The sequence below is a fragment of the Ambystoma mexicanum genome, chromosome 13, assembly GCF_040938575.1.
Source record: "Ambystoma mexicanum isolate Mex_15411 chromosome 13, UKY_AmexF1_1, whole genome shotgun sequence".
NCBI classification, from domain to species: domain Eukaryota; kingdom Metazoa; phylum Chordata; class Amphibia; order Caudata; family Ambystomatidae; genus Ambystoma; species Ambystoma mexicanum.
The window spans coordinates 602,370,437-602,388,976 of NC_090938.1; the positions used below are offsets into that span (position 1 = coordinate 602,370,437).

At 46.6% G+C, this 18,540-nt stretch overlaps 1 protein-coding gene across 2 annotated transcripts in view; it reads left to right on the forward strand.

Moving 5' to 3' along the window:
* Positions 1-469: 469 nt before the first annotated feature.
* Positions 470-18,540, forward strand: part of LOC138521538 (uncharacterized) — a 32,428-nt gene continuing 14,357 nt past the window's right edge. Inside the window, exons 1-2 of one of the 2 annotated variants that reach the window (XR_011283069.1) lie at positions 470-558; positions 8,908-10,453. The gene's annotated coding sequence lies outside the window, so the exon portion shown is untranslated. Of the gene's footprint in view, positions 559-8,907; positions 10,454-18,540 lie in introns of those variants that run through there. The other variant, XM_069634447.1, reaches the window with a different exon arrangement.

Here is an 18,540-nt window from a genome sequence, read left to right on the forward strand (position 1 = left end):
GGCATGGGGTACACAGGGGCAAAGGGGGAACTTGCCCCCATTCACATTGAACAACTGGACAGGAGTGTCATTTTGCCCCTGTGGAGAGTATGTAGGCATTTGCATGGGGATCTTTGCAAGAGCGACCAAAAATGGAAACTACCAGCAAATCGGAACTTTTATGCACCAAACGTGCATGCAAGTCAGTTTTCCGATTCATGGAATCATCTGCCGAGACTTTTTCATACTTTGCGGGGACTTCGTGCAGGCTCGGCACAACTCTAGGAGAGGCCGCGTGCCTTGCGGGAGAGAGAGCTCCCAGAGCGTGGCGTGTCCTGTGCAGAGACCAGAGTATGGAGCGGAACACGCGAAATGAGGAAGAATAAGGCAAAATGTGGGCGTTACGAGGGACGGCCAGCAGGCAGTCTATTGCACGCCCACCTATTCGCACAGCCAAGTGTATTCATGGATCCGTCCGCACATCCTCTCGTTGAGGAAGTGGCAACACAATGCACTCGAACAATCCACCACCCGAAGGCAGGCGCATAGACACCTCTGCATGGACATCTCTGCACAGAGGTAAGATCGGGTGTCGGATTTAGGGGTGCATGCACGCAGTCGGGGATCCGATCGTACTTGGGGTTGCTCGCAAGCAGTGTAGCGGGGTGCAGGAACGGGTTAGGGTGGTTTGCTCACATGAGTATCAAGACTTTTACGATATTTGGTACGCATGGTGAGGGGTTGCTGGGAATAGTTATGGGAACCCCATGCACCCCCCCATATGCTAGCCTGGTTGGGGGGTTCGCAGGCAGTTTGCTGGGGTGCATTGCTTCACGTGCGAGCAGTGTGCAAAGGTCTGTTTCTATGGCTGTGCGTGTGGGCGTGTCGTGAGCATTCCGGCCACGACATGCGCATATGGTCACTTGCGTGAACAATTCCATGAATACACATGGCGCGCAGATTTTGTTATGCGCGATGGGCCGCGCAGAATTGTTCTCGCGTGCTGGCTATGCAGGATATATGCACACTTTTCCACGACTTGGGCACCAAAAATCTAGACTAAGTGAAGGCCGTCTTAAGAGGCAAGCAAGATGCGACTGTCTACACCCTCACTGGGCACGGAAGGGCTTCTGGCTCCCCCCCTGCTGTGCTCAGGTTTGGTGAAGTGTTCACATGCATCTTGCAAAATAAGCAAGTGCTGCCCACTTCAAAGTGGGAAGTCCGCCTCACCATCACCTCAGCCTTGAATGTAGGAACAGTGGACAAGCGAGGCACATTGTTCTCTTTTTGCAATTTCTTACCTTTTTTCTCTTTCATTTGTTTTAATTTTCTAGCTCTGGAATTGTGCATCACACTTTATTCTTATTCTCGTTCCGAATCTTTTTTTTCCAGCCATCTTTCCTGTTAATCTTACTTTCTTTGCCTCTTTCATCTTTCATCTGCCTCCCAACACCTCACCCAATGATTTGGCTTCCATCTCACTCTCTCCCTAAGTGGTGGATCAGCCCCCACTCTTTTCCAAGTCACATGTCCCTCGCTTTTATTTTTTAAATGGAGGCCACTGATTCAAACACCAATAAAAAAGCTGGGCATGTTAATGCACCTACTGTGAAACCAAAAGGTCCAACTGCCTAAGAGACTGGCAGAGAGGAACCGAAGAGAGGGAACTATGGGCAGAAGGAGGGGAAGAAAGGAAAGCAGAAGTATGGTAGGTATAGACATTAAGAGGAAGAGGAAGGGCGAGAAAGGCATGGAGTGTGCTAAAGTAGAAATGTGGAGAGTAGAGGAGAGAGGAAGAGCAGGGTGGAAAAGAGAGCGTGGGTAACTAAGTTTGGGAAGGGGCAAGCAAGGAAGAAAGAATGGAGGCATCAGGCAGTACTGTGTGGAGAGAGAGAAGGAGGGATGGGAGGGAGATCGAGTGAGTGCGAGTTGGAGAGATGGAAGGGAAACACATTTAAGCATTTGAGGAATGGAAAGAGGGAGTGACAAATGGGAAAAGATTCAGGAAGAGTTGGTAGAGGGTAGTCAGTGGGAGGTTAGAGGGATACTGGAAGGAGGAGTGAGATGCTTAAGGGAATGCAAGTGCGGGGCTGGCAGATGTAGCGATCTTGTAGATACTTGTAGTGGACCTTCATGGTGTAGAACCTCCACTGTTAGACATTTACACACATGCACAAACCCCGAGAAACAAAAGTGGTCATAAAACAGAAAAATAATCAATACCCAAGCAGAGGCTGCAAGGATACAGGAAGGAATTTGCCACCCTCCAACTGGTGCAGAAGACCCCAGGCTTTCTGAAGCACAAGGCCTTTCTGAGCACCCCCTTCAAACAGGGTTGAGAAAAAGTCAAGCACTCATTGTGCTGTTCTCCCCACTTACCGAATGTTGCTGTGACAGCCAGAGATTCCTATAGGTTTCCACACACGTTATAGCCTGCCTGTGATGGTGCCTTCAGGCATCACCTCCCTCAGACCTCTTGCAGTATCCAGCAACCTTTGTATCACCTTGTTGCGTTTTTAGTCCAGTTTCCTCTACATTAGCACCCTGCAGTCAAAGGGCAATTATAATTTTTCAGTGGACATTTAGTGTTTCAGCTCCCTGCTGGCTGCCTGTCCATGATAATCTGCAGCTCTTAACCCCATTGTGCGTTCTTTTGACTCCATTATAATTTAAGCACCCCACGGGTGCTTTGGACTGTTCTTCCCAGCTGTAGTCAAAGGGGTTCCAAAACATCATTTTGAAATGGGTCCCCACTAGCCCTGACACATTTTCAGACAGCCCTACAGCTTATTACTGCTTTGTATTCCCTTCGCCCAACCCTAAGGCCCTTACCCCCTATGGTCCCTGGTTTTACTCCGATTTATGCAAGTATGGATCAAAACTCAGGAATGGTTCCATGTGTGACACACATTTCCATTTTCAGTGGGCATGCCTGTGCTTTATATCAAATCACAGTACATTGGTGCCGACCAGAAGCTCATTGTTTGCCCTCTCAGCTGTGTGGCCGTGACTTGAATGGGCATGTACTATGGCATATCTCACTGCCCTCTTTTGGACAGATTTTGGGTCATCAGCATTTCTTGATTTAAAATTGTCATTCTGATATGCACCTTTTGGACATTATGGATGTGTTTATCAAAGAGCAATTGTACATGCTGTGAAAAACCAGAGGGTGTTTCACAATCCAATCCAGGGGGATCCCCTACTCAGGTGGCCATGGAAGGGCCATCACTTTTGGATCTGGACCCTGGGAGCAGACAAGCGAGGGTGGGTCACCTGGGTAGGGGTCCTTGGGGAATGGGGGAGAGACACCCGATGGCGAGACATGGTATCCCCCCTTTCCCAACCCTTATCGAACCTCTCTACCCATTTACTTTCTGGTCTGGGACACTACAACTCCCATGAGCCTTATCCCTTCTATGCTAGCAGAAACACTGAGATGAGGAAGATAAGGACTAAGGCTAGAAAGACCAAATCTAGCACTTTACAATGGCCTCAAATCCCACCACAGCTACCCCAGGTTCTATCAGCTTTGATTTATGCTGTAGCAGAGAAGCCTCTATTACTCGAGGGAAAAGGGGATTGATCCCCACTAACTTAGTTCTGATATCTCCCCCTTGTTGTTACATTAGGTTAGCCCCCAAATCTGATTTGGCCTGGAACTTTGGGTTGGATCTATTAGCAGGAGTTATTGATCCAGATTTCAGGGGAGATGTAAAAGTCCTATTACAAATTCATGGGTACACGCCATTTAATATTCAGCCTGGGGATCAAATAGCACAGGGAATTCTTGAAAGGGCCTCATTTCCCCAATTCAAAGAAGAAACGGAATAAGATGATACAGAAAGAGGTGATTTAGGTTTTGGGGAGGCTGACTTGAGACTCAAGGAAACAATGATGATGACCCAATCATCCTCCCAGACTTTGCTTTTGCTCAGAGGAATGATCCCTTGTTAGCTGAAGCCTTTTTACAAATCATCCCTGAGACTGAAGGTAAAGAGAGGGAATGCCCCTTTTTATTTCTGAAACAAGGGTTGTATATCGACAAGAAAAATCAACGGAAGGTCTATGTAAGACCCAATTGGTAATCCATAAAACCCACTGGAAGATCGTTACAGAGATTGTTCACTCACACATGACAAGGAGTCACCTAGAGCAAGTTAAAACCCAGGTCCATATCAGTGCAAAATGTTATTGGCCAGGAATATACACTGAAATAAATAGGTTTGTTGAAACATGGGAAATAGGTCAAAAGACCAGCATGAACATTCCTTCACCCGCCCCTTTGAATTCACTGCCAATAATAGAAATCCCCTTTTCACGAATTGGGATGGTTATTACTCTACCACTTGAAACCTCTAAGATAGGTAACAAATGTATCCTAGGCATTGTTGACTATGCCACCTGATATCGGAGGCTTTTCCCATTAGAAATAGCATGACCCAGCATATATTGAACATCTGTCACCATTCTTTTCTAGGGTCGGATTCCCGAAGAAAATATTAACCGACCAGGGAACGAATTTCATGAGCAAACTAATGGCAAGTCATTGTTACGCTTCACTATGTTAAGAACCTCTGTTTAGCATCCCCTAACAAATGGATTGGTGGAAAGATTTAATAAGACCCTTAAAATAATTCACAGGAAATTAGTAGATGAAGATGGATGGGATTCGGATCGCATGATTCCGTGGGCCCTGCTTGCAGTAAGGAAAACCCCTCAAACATCTATGGGGTTCTCTCACTTTGAGTTATTATAAGGTCGGGAACTGAAAGATGTTTTGGACATGCTCAGGGAAACCTGGGGGTAGAGGGAAGAAGCCCCAAGGCCTCTTTCTCAGACCGCAACATGGTTGTGTAAGCACATGTACCTAGTCAGGAATTTGTACACACTCATATGGAAAGGCCTCAACATCAGCAGAGACTTTCCCATGACAGGAAAGCCAGTTTACAGACTTTATCCATGGGTCAAAAGGTTCTAGTTCTTCTCCCAACGTCTGAAAACAAACTGATTTCGAAATGGCACGGACCCTATGAAATATTAGAACAAACAGGACTGTGTAATTATAAAATAGCCTAAACTGATAGACATCAAAACACTCACATCTTTCACATCAATCTATTAAAAGAATGGAAAGAGTCCAACATCCCCTCACTCTCCCATTCTGCTTTGTTTAATATCACAAGAGATTTGACAACTTAGAATTGATTCCCCAGGAGCTACCTAAAGACAAGAAATAAAATCTAAAGGACTTTGTAAATACCTTCCCTGATGTGTTCTGTGAGAAACCAGGGATAGTACAAGGAAACTATCACTATAACACCAAAGGGGAAAGAAAGTAGTTCACCTAAAACCCTATAGACTCCCATAGGCACAAAAAAGAGATCGAGAAAGTAGAGAATATGTTAAAGGCAAATGTCATTTAGCCCTCTTCAAGTCCCTGGTCCTCTCCCATTGTCCCGGTGACGAAGACGGACCAGACCTAGAGATTTTGCATAGATTTTAGGCAAGTTAATGCCATCTCAGCTTTCGATGCATACCCTATGTCTCGCATTGATGATCTAATAGACAAACTAAGAAATGCAGACTTCCTGTCTACTTTGGACTTAAGTAAGGGATATTGGTAGGTCCCTTTACACTGACCTGACAAAGAAAAAACAGCCTTCTCTACCCTAACAGGATTATTTCATGTTGAAGTCCTACCCTTCGGTCTCCACGGTGACCCAGCCACCTTTCAAAGATTAATGGACAGAATTCTACAACCCTATTCTTATTTCTATGGGGCGCATATTGATGATATTGTCATCTATAGTAAAACATGGGAAGACCATCTCCATCACCTTTACACCGTTATGAGAACCCTACAAAAGGCTGAACTGATAGCCAATCCTAGAAAATGTAAACTAGCTCAGTCAGCCATTAAATAGCTTTTTTTTGTTTTTTAGGAAACGGATGTGTACAACCACAGCAGGAAAAGGTAAAAGCCATCCTGAATGAACCAACCCCTAAAACTAAACAAGACCTTTGGGCATTTTTAGGCTTAAAAGGATATTATCGAAGATGTATCCCTTAATTCTCAGATAAAACCTCACAACTAACCAGAGTTAAAAAACGCAGGGCCCCAAAAGATCCACTGGACAGATGAAGACCAGGCTTGTTATGACATTTAAAAAAAAAAAACCTATGTAAAAACCCAATATTAAAAGTGGCAGATTTTTCCAAGAATTTCATCCTCCAGACTGGCACCTCCCTGACTGTATTAGGAGCTGTATTATAACAAGTTCATGATGGCCTAGAACATCCTATATTATTCGCCAGTCGCGAGTTGTTCCCAAGGGAGAAAAACGACTCATTACTGGAATTGGAAGCTCTGGCCATAAAGTGGGCCATTCTTAATACTACCTTTTGTGAAGAAGATTTACGTTAGTTACAGACCACTCTCCCCTTGTATGGACAAGTCAACGGAAGGAATCCAATCCGAGAGGTATACAATGGTTCCTGGACTTGCAACCACACTGTTTCTCAGTGCAACATTGGAAAGGTAAAGATCAGGGCAACAAAGACTTCCTTTCACGATTTCCCTGCGAAACAGACCAGTCCAGATCGCATAGGGGAAGGGTGTGTGAAAAACCAGAGGGTGTTTCACAACCCAATCCCCAGGGATCCCATAATGAGGTGGCCAGGGAAGGGCCATGACTTTTGGAACCCAACCCTGGGAGCGGACAAGCGAGGGAGGATCACCTGGGTAGTGGGTCCGCAGGGAGGCGTAGGGAAGTCTGAGTTGAACTGTATACCTGATTTGTGTAAAAACTTGGGCAAGGGAACCCCAAGAAAGAGGAGGCTCGGGCCCGACAGAGTGAAGCCTTCATTGGAAACTGTGATACATGAGAAAGACCTACAGACTGTGATATTTGAAAAAGGGACAGGCTCAAGCCCAACTGAGGGAAGTCTGATTGTGACCCAGACTTGGGTGAGAGAACCCCGAGGGATCTAATTAAACTGTAAGCTGTTCAAAGACCTGACACACGCTCCTAAGACATACCTGCAAGCCAAAAAACGGCACTCTGAAAGAACTGTGCCGCTCACCTATCCTTAACACAAATTCCGAGACCCCCTGCTTTGAACGTGAGGAAGGGAGATGAAGCCAGTTCATACAAGCCATTCTGACATTTATTTTTGAAACACTAATTTCCTTTGCAAATATCCCTTTTCACATTTGTATATTGAGAGTGAGAGCATGACAAGACTGACTATGACTGTTTGCTTTTAGTTGATGGTCGAAATTACTCCCATCTTAGCTATAGGGCCAGTTAGGAAGTCTCCAACCCTTTCAGAAGATATTAATACAGGTTTTTGAAACTTACATCACTTGTGTCTAACTGTTGATACCATGCTTTCCTCAATATGCAAAAATATTTGCATGGAAGGATTGCCTGTAATAGTTGTAATTTCAATCAACTGTGATTTACATATAGAAGCTGTTTGCACTAGTCATCTAAATGAAACGCAAAACATTATGCAATGCTTGTTTAGACACCTTGCAACAGAGTCTTAGGTTTTAACCAACCATTTTGAGGTGTTTACAACTTGGTGCAAATCATGCTAACTTTTTCAGCATTAGTTTTAAGGATTCAGTAAGTGCAAAATAAAAAAAAACATCTTGCCCCGGTACTGAAAATCAAAAGTCATCACCCATGGGCACAGACCCTACCAACTAGTGCCACTCAGGACTTGTCAGGCAGGAGGAGGTCTCCCCACCGTACACAAGCAATCCAAAGGCCCAGGTAGAAAATCAGGAAATTAAAGAAAGAGAATTCACCCAGATGCAGTGAGAAGGGGAAAGGTGCTGAGAATCCACAAGGAGAATTGTGAGAGACTCTTATTTGCGTTCCTTGCGTTCTTTTCTTCTGGCTAGCTCTTTAAACAAACTCAGAACGTTCTGTTGTGCCAAGTAACCCGGGAGGACCCAGGGCCTGGGCTTGACGAGAGCTGGGGGAATTTTACCTTGGTGCATTTGTTCCTCTGCCAGAAACATTAAGGGCTGTGGCCACTCAGGATTTACCCTGAGGAGTCGGTCCTATCTAGGTGAAATGAGGGTTTGACTCCGATCAAGTTTATCTTTGTTAGTTTGCCTCCAAGTGATTAATTATGATGTATCCCCTGTGATAAAGACCCCAATAAAAATGTTTAGGAAAGATCTTGTCTGGCCTATGCTTGATTCACGTTTGCTTTGTGACAGTGCTTTAGCTTCCCTTCCATCAGCTTATTCTCTTGGAGACATGTTGCCTCTTTATCAGAACTTCCAGCTACATTGCTTGCCTGTCAGGGAAAGAGTCAGAGGTACTCACAAAGTGGCATTTATTACACCTGAAGAACAGCTAAAGAAAGTGAACATACCATTTTAGAAAGCAAGAGCCTTGCTGTAAAATAAAATGCCTGGACATGGTTGTCATGTTGTGCATGTTAGCACAGCCCAGCAACGTTGTTGGGCTAGGGGAGGGACCATGTTTGGGCCCAGGGGAAGTGACGTGGGGCTAATGTGAGAAACCTGAAGCTGTTTCCCGGTCTAAACCTCGAGGATCTGTCAAGAAGGTGGCAAGGACACGGCCATCGCTATTCGATCCAGTTCCTGGGGGTGGACCAGTGAGGGAGGATCACTTGGATGGGAGGTCCTTGTGGAGTGGGAGTGGGACACAGACGGTTGACATGCGGTATTCCCCTTCCTGTAACAACTTTTCCTAATCCTCTCACCTAGGACACTCAAAACCACTGTCCCCTCTTTTCTAACTCTAACACTTTCGTACAACACAAAGGACAACAGACTAGCATCAAAACCATTTACCTCACATGTCCCAATACCAGCGTCAGGCAAAGTCAGCCAATTGATCAGAATCACACACACCTGATGGCCCTTTCCTTTTCCCACAGGGATTAAAGGTGGAGCCAGAAAGCACAGTACAAGTAAGGCGAGCAAGGCAGACAGCACAACGAGACGGCTAAACGCAGCAGTTCAAGAGGAGGGGAAAGGAGACAGGAATCGAGAGGGTGGCGAGGAGAGAAGTGACCTTTCTCTTTTCATCCCAGACCTGCAGAGCCTTCGTGGAAGAGAGCCTAAAACCGCGAACGGTAGCACAAGTGTCTTGCAGCAGATGTCAGCGGTAAACAGGGCAAACCTATGCCAATAAGCAGGAGCGAGGGAAGCACCTGCACCCGTGGTTCCGACCTTGACTACAGAAAGGCAACAGCCAAGTGGTTCGACACAGCCTGTGAGTCGAGGACCAAACCGATAAGAACCGGGTTGTAGTGAGTGAGAAGCGCAAAGTGGCAAGTTTGAACCAAGTTTAACGAACTTTGAATAAACTGTAAAAAGGTAGAAGGGGAGACCAGCTGCAAAGGGAAATCGGCACCACAAGGGTGCTAATTCGAGAGACTCTGTTCGAGCCCCATATGAGAGAAACTACAAGTACCAGAAGGCCGTAGGAGGGCCAGCGAAATAGGTCAAAGTGGTCATACAGTGGGTCGAGCAAATTCCCCATACAATCAAAAGACTTTGATCTACAAGCACTTTGAATGCAAGGGAAGTGAATCCCACATTGAGAGAAAGCAAGGGAAGTGAAACCCAGAACACTTGAGGAAAAAGTGAAAAGGAAGTCAAGAAGGGTCCGTTCCCGACCGAGAGAGATCCAGGGGTGAAGCCATCACCCAAGACAACGACATTGAGAAATTGAGGGATGGGAAATCCTGCAAAAGGCAAGAAGGGGCTGAGCCCGACCGAGGGAGATCCAGGGGTGAAGCCATCACACAAGAATATAAAGGGAGAGGTTTCCGAGCCCAACTGGGGGAGATCCAGAGGTGAAGCTATCAACCAAAGTTGATTGAAAAGGGAACTTTGCTATATTTTTGAAATACAGTACGAAAAGGGTCTGCGCCCAGAAGAGGGGGACCCAGTGGTGAAATCAGCACCCTATGTGAAACTGATAGACAATTCAGATGGGTCAGCGTCCAGAAGAAGGGGACCCAGGAGTGATCCCGTCACCCAACGAACGTTGGAAATGAACTTTCATTTGTTAAAGGAACATTTCTTTTTGTTATTTGACCACATCATGCCTCGAAGGCAAGAGACTTTAACGGGTAAGGAGACTTGGCCATCAACTGCCCTGAGAACTGCCATTGGAACTGTTGTCTCGTGCTGCAGAAGCCCGAGATTGTGCTGTGCTCCAATCTCCCATGTTGCCCCGTGTCCAAAACATGGGGAAAGAAGACTCAGACTACCGCATCCTGACATATTATTTTGAGAACACTTCTTTCTTTTCTTGAGAACCATCCCACACTCCTTTTTGTATTAGTTGTAAGGCTTGGCAATAGGTTTCTTAGTATAGGCCCTTTTTATTTTGATACAACGCCCCTAGGACTACCTTATTTTTCATTTGATGGTCGACGCTTGCTCCCATCTTGGATATAGATTTAGATTAGGTTTTTTTGAGCCTGCACATAGCATTCATTGTTCAATAAAAACCCTTGAACTGCGATCACTTGTGTCTGTCTTACTTGTTGTCACCATGAGTTCCTCATACTAGAGAGGGGGTTCCGGGATGAGGGATTCCAGTGTTATGTTGAATAAAGTTGTGTTAACACATACTGCCGGTGTCCTGCTGTCTTTATTGGCAACAGAGTGGACCTCCGCTGCCGAGCTGAGGTTACAACCTCACACTAGCAACGTCGGGACTAGCACACTGAGCGGTGCCCGGCCCACGCAGCACATCAGCATCCAGGTGGTGGCATGGGTCGCAGAAGACTGATGTTTTATCCAACGCTAATACAGTGGGCGGAGCTGAAGGAGGGACAGGGTCAAACACTGAGGTGCGTTGGCACACCTCCTCCGTTTAGTTGTTTCTTACCGGCAGCAGACGCTGGGCCCAGTTATTCATGACACCACCCAGCAAACTTGCATGGAACATGCCCCTCTCACAGAATGTTGCTGGAAATAACAGCATGCGCACAAGGCACTTCAAAGAGACACTGTTTTCAGCACTCATGCCACCGGAGCATGTCACAGCCAGCAGAAAGGTGTTAGTGCAGCAGGAGCACACTGCAGCAAGGCAGTGAGGCCAAACTGATCCAAGCAGAGGAGCAGTGGAGAAGGATAAATGTTACCCAAGTACCCCATGCCATTTAGAACAACACAGCACCATGTCCGAGCTACGGGCAACCGTCTGGGCAAGGCCCCCAGACTCCTTTCAGCCACCCTCAGGTGAGACACAAGCTTTGCATCTGCCCCCTGAATTTGATCTGTACGACACCAGCAATTTGGGGCCAAGATGGGTGCGATGGTTAAGGTACTTTAAATTCCACGTCAGAGAGACATGGGGCTCACCGATGACACGAGGGTGAAGAACAGAACTAGCAGTGGGACCTGCAGTTAGGTACATCATGGGCGAGCTACTTGACACAGACACAGCATCATTCTGTGACCTACATGAAATACTGTCAAACTATTTCGACCCCAAACAAATGCTGACTATGAGAGGCACATCTTCCACACGACACACCAAGAAAAGGGAGAAACTCTCGACAAACATCATGAGACTGCGCATCAAGATCAAACACTGCGAATTACATAGATATTCTAACAATGAAGCATTGTGCTCCCAAGTCATTGCGGAATGCGATCCCATGCATTCCGAAAGGAATTGTTGCAGAAGCAAAGATCCCTTGAGGAAATACTTGCACTAGCCTGCATGAAATTCGCCACTGACCAACAAATGGACAACATGAACAAGGTGACCATCCAACCACAACACGCAGAAGGGGAGAGTGTGAACAGACTTACTGCAGCCACCACCAGTGCCCCCAGTCGCAGTGGCTCCACATGCTTCAAGTGTGGTTACGTGTTTCCTCACGCGGGTGTATGCTCCCTGCTGGGACAAAAATGCGCAGCCTGCAGAGGCGAAGATCACTTCTGGGCCGTTTACAAGAACGCACCAATACCGCCACAAGGAAAAGACAGCTGAAAGGGATTGAGAGCCGCGCAGGCAAGCCTGCGTGAGGCTGGAATCGGTGGTGAGTCAAGACGATACAGGCTGGAGGACCGTGAGATTACCAGGTCCTACCCCTGCGCTGAACGATGATCATCTGACGGCCACAGTCATTGGCGCCACAGGAGACATGTCCGCTACATAGAAGTATGATTGCCATCAAGCAGTGACTCTGTATCGTCCACAGATGATCAGAGGAAAAAGGGTTATCTATGCACACTAAACAATACTGTGGCTAGGCGCACAGCCCGATGCTGATCATGCATGTCAACAACACCCCAGCTGAGTTTCTCATCAACAAAGGGGCGACGGTAATCTTGAGCGAAGAGGCATACAACAGTCTCCCACAGCCCCCAAAGCTGAGACTGTCGACCATAGACATCTATCCCTATGGGGCCGCCACGTACACCCCTGCCATGCAGAGAAGTGATGTCAGCAGTCTGCGCCCACAGCACAACTCCAGTTACACATGCTCAAGATGGAGACCAATGGCGGATGCATTCTCAGTTTCAAGACTGCAGTGGACATGGGTCTGGAACACGTCCTCTACCAGTTGATGGCACACAAATACCTGGCAAAGGTTGAAAACATTGAAAGTATATTCCCAAAACTGTTCAAGGGGCTCTGCAAGCTGAGAAACTACGATTCAACTTCACATAGACCCTGACATCAAACCAATAGCCCAACACTAACGGGGCATACTGGTCAACAAACAGAAGCAGGTGGAGGACGAACTAAAACATCTGCTGGAAAAAACACGCCATTGAACCCACCGTAGGGCCCACGCCCTGGGTATCTCCCCAAGAAAGCAGCCGAAGGGTCCATCCAGCTCTGTGTACTCATGAGAAGGGCAAATGAAGTGATACAAAGAGAGAGACATCAGGCACCTCGAAACACTAACATGATTCACTTACTTCACGGGGCAAAAGTATTTTCAAAACTAGACCTCATAAAGGGATATCATCGCCCGAGTCAAGATACATCACCACATTCGTGACACACATGGCCTATTCCAAGCCACCTGACTAATTGCTTCAGCTCTCTCTCTGCTATCCCCCGGCCTTCAGAGTGACAATTTTTCTGTAATGCTCAGTTTGTCTGCTGTATGTGCGCGCCCCGAGGCGCACGGGCATGTGGTGCAGTATACAAGAATTCTAAATAAATAAATAAATATAAACGACTCGGTATTGGAATATCATCTGCAACAGACATTTTTCAGGACAAAATCCACAAAGTAATACGGCACATCCCCAACTATCTAAATTACTTGTATGATGTCCTGGTCCTCGGAAAGTCGACAAAGGAATATGACGCCGCACTTCACTGGGTATGCTCTGTGCTGGAAGCGGCGGGCCTGACCGTGAAGAAACAAAAGTGTGAGTTCTGTAAGGGCCAGCTGAGATTCTTCCCAAAAAATTTGTCAGAACGAGGCATGCGACCTGACCCTGAAAAGGTAGCGGCACTCAACAATGCCATGAGACCGCAGAATGTGTCTGAGCTACGTTTGCTCCGGGGACTTGCTAGTTATTGCTTGAGATATTTGCAGGGCTAGGCCACGATCAGCACGTCCCCTCAGGCAACTCACAAAACATGATTAAGCATTTCAATGGAGACAGGAATGCCAGGACGCCCTCGAGAACATCCAGGACAGTATTTCCAAGGCAGTCGACATGGCATATTTCCACACTGACAGAACCGCAGAAGTGACAGTTGACGCTAGCCCAGTTGGCCTGGGCACAATTCTGACGCAACAGGAAGCCAGGAGTTATTTTCCCGGCTGCCCTCATCGGATCTATCGCTAGTACTAAAATCTTTTGCAGGGTACCCCGTACAAACCCGTATAAAAGGCAGGCTTGAAGTTTCATACTCTCAAGGTTGTGTTCTTATTGGCTATAGTGTCGGCTAGGAGAACTATGCACATTACTATGTGTCGGGCCGCTCTTTGGGGTAGCCCCAGATCCAATAGTTATTAAGTGGGACCCATCCTTTTGACCAAAGGTTTCATCTCCATTGCATTTGTCACAGGAAATAGTCGTTGTAGGACAGGCTGGGCCCCTGGGGATCTCGCAGAGGGACACTCCGAGGAGATGAAGGGATTGGATGTCCGACAAGCTTTACAGTCATACGTGGACACATGAGTCTCCTTTCAGAGGAAGGACAGTCTTTCTGTGACATCTGGGGCAGCCGTTTGAGGTCATATCAGTAGATGGTGAAAAGAGACAATTTCCTTGGCATATTCAGCAGCTGCGCTGCCAATGCCTGTCAGTTTACAAGAACCTTTGACAAAGTCTACAGCCACGAGGAGGTTTAGGAGTAATGAAGATTACCGGTAAGTAATATAAGCATTACTCCCCCTCTCAGTCATGTAAACTTGCCCTAATATTTACTCTGTAATCACTGTGCCCTCGTTCTGAGTTGACTACGGAGTCCAGATTTGTTTAAGACCTTTTCATAAGCAGGTGCCTCTTTTTCGATTAGAGAATTCAAATTCATTAACTAGTATACACAGTGGAGAAACTTGGCTGAAAATGTTGGGGGACATGACCTCTGAAGAAAAGATGCCCCATTCAAATGAATGTGGACAAAATAGTGTGCCATGAAAGTTGGGGGGGACAAACACCCCCGTCCCCCCCTAAAATTACGCCCATGAGTATACACTTTTTATAAAGCAGCACGCTCTGGTTGCCCGTTGTCACACTTGAGTGGTTCATTTAGTACTTTTTTGCTTTCACAGATCTCTGATCATCCCGCGTCATTAGCTCATTTAACCCTGTTTTTTTCTTTGCTTTCTGCTAACTTCAGTTGTTCCTTTCTCGTTATAAATGCAGAAGTACAATAATACAAAGAATGCCAACTCACTTATTTTTATCATCTGTTCAGTGTCGCCCAGGAAACAGACTAAAAACACTGCACCATTTGCATCACGTGCTTCTTGTAGGCATGCATGCATACCGAAAAATGCGCTAATCAGAGAACTTCCTGTTGGCAGAAAAGTTTCCTTTCGGGTCTTCCTGTCATATGACATACCCTTTCAATATGTCCCTTTTTTGTTGCCTCATCAGACTTCATGAAAGAGATCAGGCAAAGCTCTTTCTAGCTAGAACTAAAAGGAGTCACGTGAAAAGGGCAAAGGGAAACACAAAGCCAATAAAAGGTTTATGGAGTCCATTTATTTCAGACATTAATCTTCCACAGTAGGTATGATAATGCAAAGAGTCACTGCGGTTACGTTTCCATTCCAAGTTTTTAAAGAAACACCCAAATCAAATAAACGAAGGGGTCAGGGGTTATTATGATAATGTGACTAAAAGGGTGAAGATTCCCTCAGCATCTTGTGCATTTGGCAGAATACTTGTTGAAATGACAGCTAAGAAGGTGACATTGATAGACAAATGTTCACTTTTAAGTGCACTCTTGACCTGCAACAAGAATTGACGAATCCAACAGTATTGACTTGACGTGAATTGGGAGAATATGTGTCAGGGCAACTTGTGTACAGGCGTGAGAAAAAATGCCATATATCATAGTGGTGTGTGGGAGTGGCAGGGCCATTCGGGCCACCCCTCACCCATTCAGTTCAAGATGCATCACTTGCTCGACCAACAGTGGAGGACGCTTCCTATTTTTGCTCCTGTGTACATAACCAGCCCCCGTGCTGATGATGACGCAGGCGGGGCTGTTGGAGAGACACTTGGCATCCATCTTGGACACCTCTGACTCCATCTTTGGATTAGGCCTCACCGCAATACTACAAGAAGGCTTCTCTCCCCTCTGCATCGCCGCGCACGGCGCTCTCAAAGGCCCCCACCTTTTCCCCGTCTCTGAAAGCCCTGCAGCTCCATTCTCACGCCTGAGCCGGAGGTAATTGCAACAATATAAATGTAACGCCTCACTCTTCCTCTGAGATCACTGTCCTGTGCGTGAACCGGCTCGAACCATGCCTTGCAAACACATTCATCTCTACAAAACCTGCCTATGCCCCCTTTACCCCCGGTACTGGAAAATTACTGCCAATACAACCCCATGGTCCTGATAGGTATTCTTTTGATGTGCCAGATATGTAACCCCGGTGCAATGCCCACCCAGTGTGCCACGACTGATAAAAGTCAACCTCTGTCACAGTATATTGCACCTCAGAACTAACAAATGTCAGCATGCCCCATTGTCTCTTTGATGGGCCTAGACCCACCCCATGATCAATGATACCACCTGGATCGAGCCCTCCCGAGTTGTGATAAACCCCCTAAGACCCCCGTGAATAATAATGTTGTAAACGTAGAATTTATAGAGGATAATGAATTGCTCAAAGGAGTCTCAGTAACTGTTATTTAGTGCATGCTTGAAGCAATATGTTATGTCAGATTACCTAGGGCCTGCCCTGCTTCATCGTGACCTGACCCTCACCCCACCGAGACACAGGCAGCTGGACCTCGTGGTATGAACCCTCCCTCCAACTGAACAACCAATCCAGCGGTAGCAACATCATATATTACATATGTATCCAACTGTTTCATCCAATCCTGTGTCTATGTAGTCCCCTATGCAATGATGTCATGTATGATGCAATATTCTTACTTAAGCTGCCACCTTTGTAATGTTTGCCAGAGCTCTCTCAGGCAGCAGAGTTCTCTGGATGCCAAATTTCCAAATAAACGACTAACTCTTACAGCCTGTCCTCCTGGTCTCATTCCCCATTGGAGTTTGTCTTATTTCTTTTGTATCTTGGGCGTGTAAGTCGGGGAGTGGGCCTACATTTTGGTGACCCCCGTGACGTGATTGGAAGGGTGCCCCGAGGCCCCCGTGCTCTGCGGCGAGATCCGGGACGCCCCCCATCAAAACCATTGCCTCAACGGTCGACCAGTTTGTGCGCACAAAAGAGCGGGTCCAAGGGTTCTCACTTGCCAAATACCCAACTAAAAACTGCTTGCCAGGGCGGGCCACGGCTTGGTTGGGGTACAGACCAGATTGTGGATAGACCGTGAACGGTGGCTCTCGGACCACCCAACTGAACACATGAGTACTGGCTGTGAGACTTTGCAAGGGGAAGAAAGGGATTGGGGTAGAAAAGAACACGGGAACGGCTTGGGTAAAAGTACAGAACACGGGGGGACAAGGTATAGGGTCTGTGTGAATGTTAGTGAGGCTTTTTCTCATCTATCCTTTATATGGCCATTAGGTTTTGTGGTAAAGAGAAGTAAACAGGGAGTACGGAAGCCTAGCCTGAACGGGGTAGAAGGCGGCGCCGCATAGCATCGTCTCGTCCAGTGCAGGGAACAAGTGAAGATAAAGAGAAAAATTAGGAGTCTCGTATATTGAGTAGGCTTGGAGTAGTAATTTAGATTATTCTTTTTCCGTGTGAGCAGAATTAGTGGAAAGGTAGCTTGAGGGGGCTTAAAGGTGGGGAGTGTGTGAGACAGCAAGAGTGAGGAGCGATAGCGTTAAAAAAGCCAAAATAGGGTATAACGAGAAGGCAGTTTATGTTACATGTACTTTGTCTTTTCTGTTATATGTTTGTCTGTCAGTAAGTGCCGTTGCATTTGTGGTCTGACAAATATAATGTTTAACAAGAAGTAAAACTGACAAAATTGTGATTGATGATCAAAAATGTTCTGAATATTAGAGAGTTGTTGGAATTTTCTTTTGGTAAAAGGGAGGCGAAAAGTAAATTGAGAATATTTATTTGACCCGGGGAGGGGAACGGAAAAAGAGGTGCTAAATTCGAGCCAAGGCGACACAAACGCCACTATGGGAAGGAGCACGACACTAGCACATATCTGTCAGCATCTCCCTCTGTATAGCGAGAAAATACAGAAGTATCATGATCAGTGGGTGACAGAAATAAAAGGAGATAGCGTACAGCCCATATGGCCAGAAGGAGGGTCCTTCGATAATAGGGTATTGGATCTGGTATCGACACATTTACTAGCGAAATATAAAGGTAAGCAGTTGCAAAACAGAAGGGAAGTACTAGATTTGTGGTGCATGTTCGAGGAGGTAATACCTAGCAGTGAGGTGAGTAAAGACACAATAGTAAAAAAGGAAGAACTATAAGAGGGAGGAGACGGGTGCGTAGGGGGAGAGGGTTCAACACCACCAAAAGAGAGCGAGTCGACAAAAATGTACCCATTGCTGGCAAGGCCTGCAATGGGGTACAGTGAGCCCCTGTATGTTTCCGCATGCACCACCGCAACACCAAGAGCAGCAGCATCTCCCACCGCCCCGCCCCCCCTATGAGACAGGAGGGCTGTATGGACCAACTATCGCGCCAACGGTAAGCATAACACGACCAACGGGAGACTTAGATAGACAGCCAGTACATGCACAGATGGAGATAACGAGGTTAAGAGCATTGTGTGACAGGAGCCAAATGTTGCAAGGGGGAGGGGAAATACCACCATTGATGACTGGTGAACTCACACCACCGTCGAGTGTTGCAGGATCGAGTATTGCTGGAGAAAGTGTTGTAGGGGGGACACCAACACCACCAACACCTGTGCAGATACCAAAGGGACAAGAGCAAGAGTGG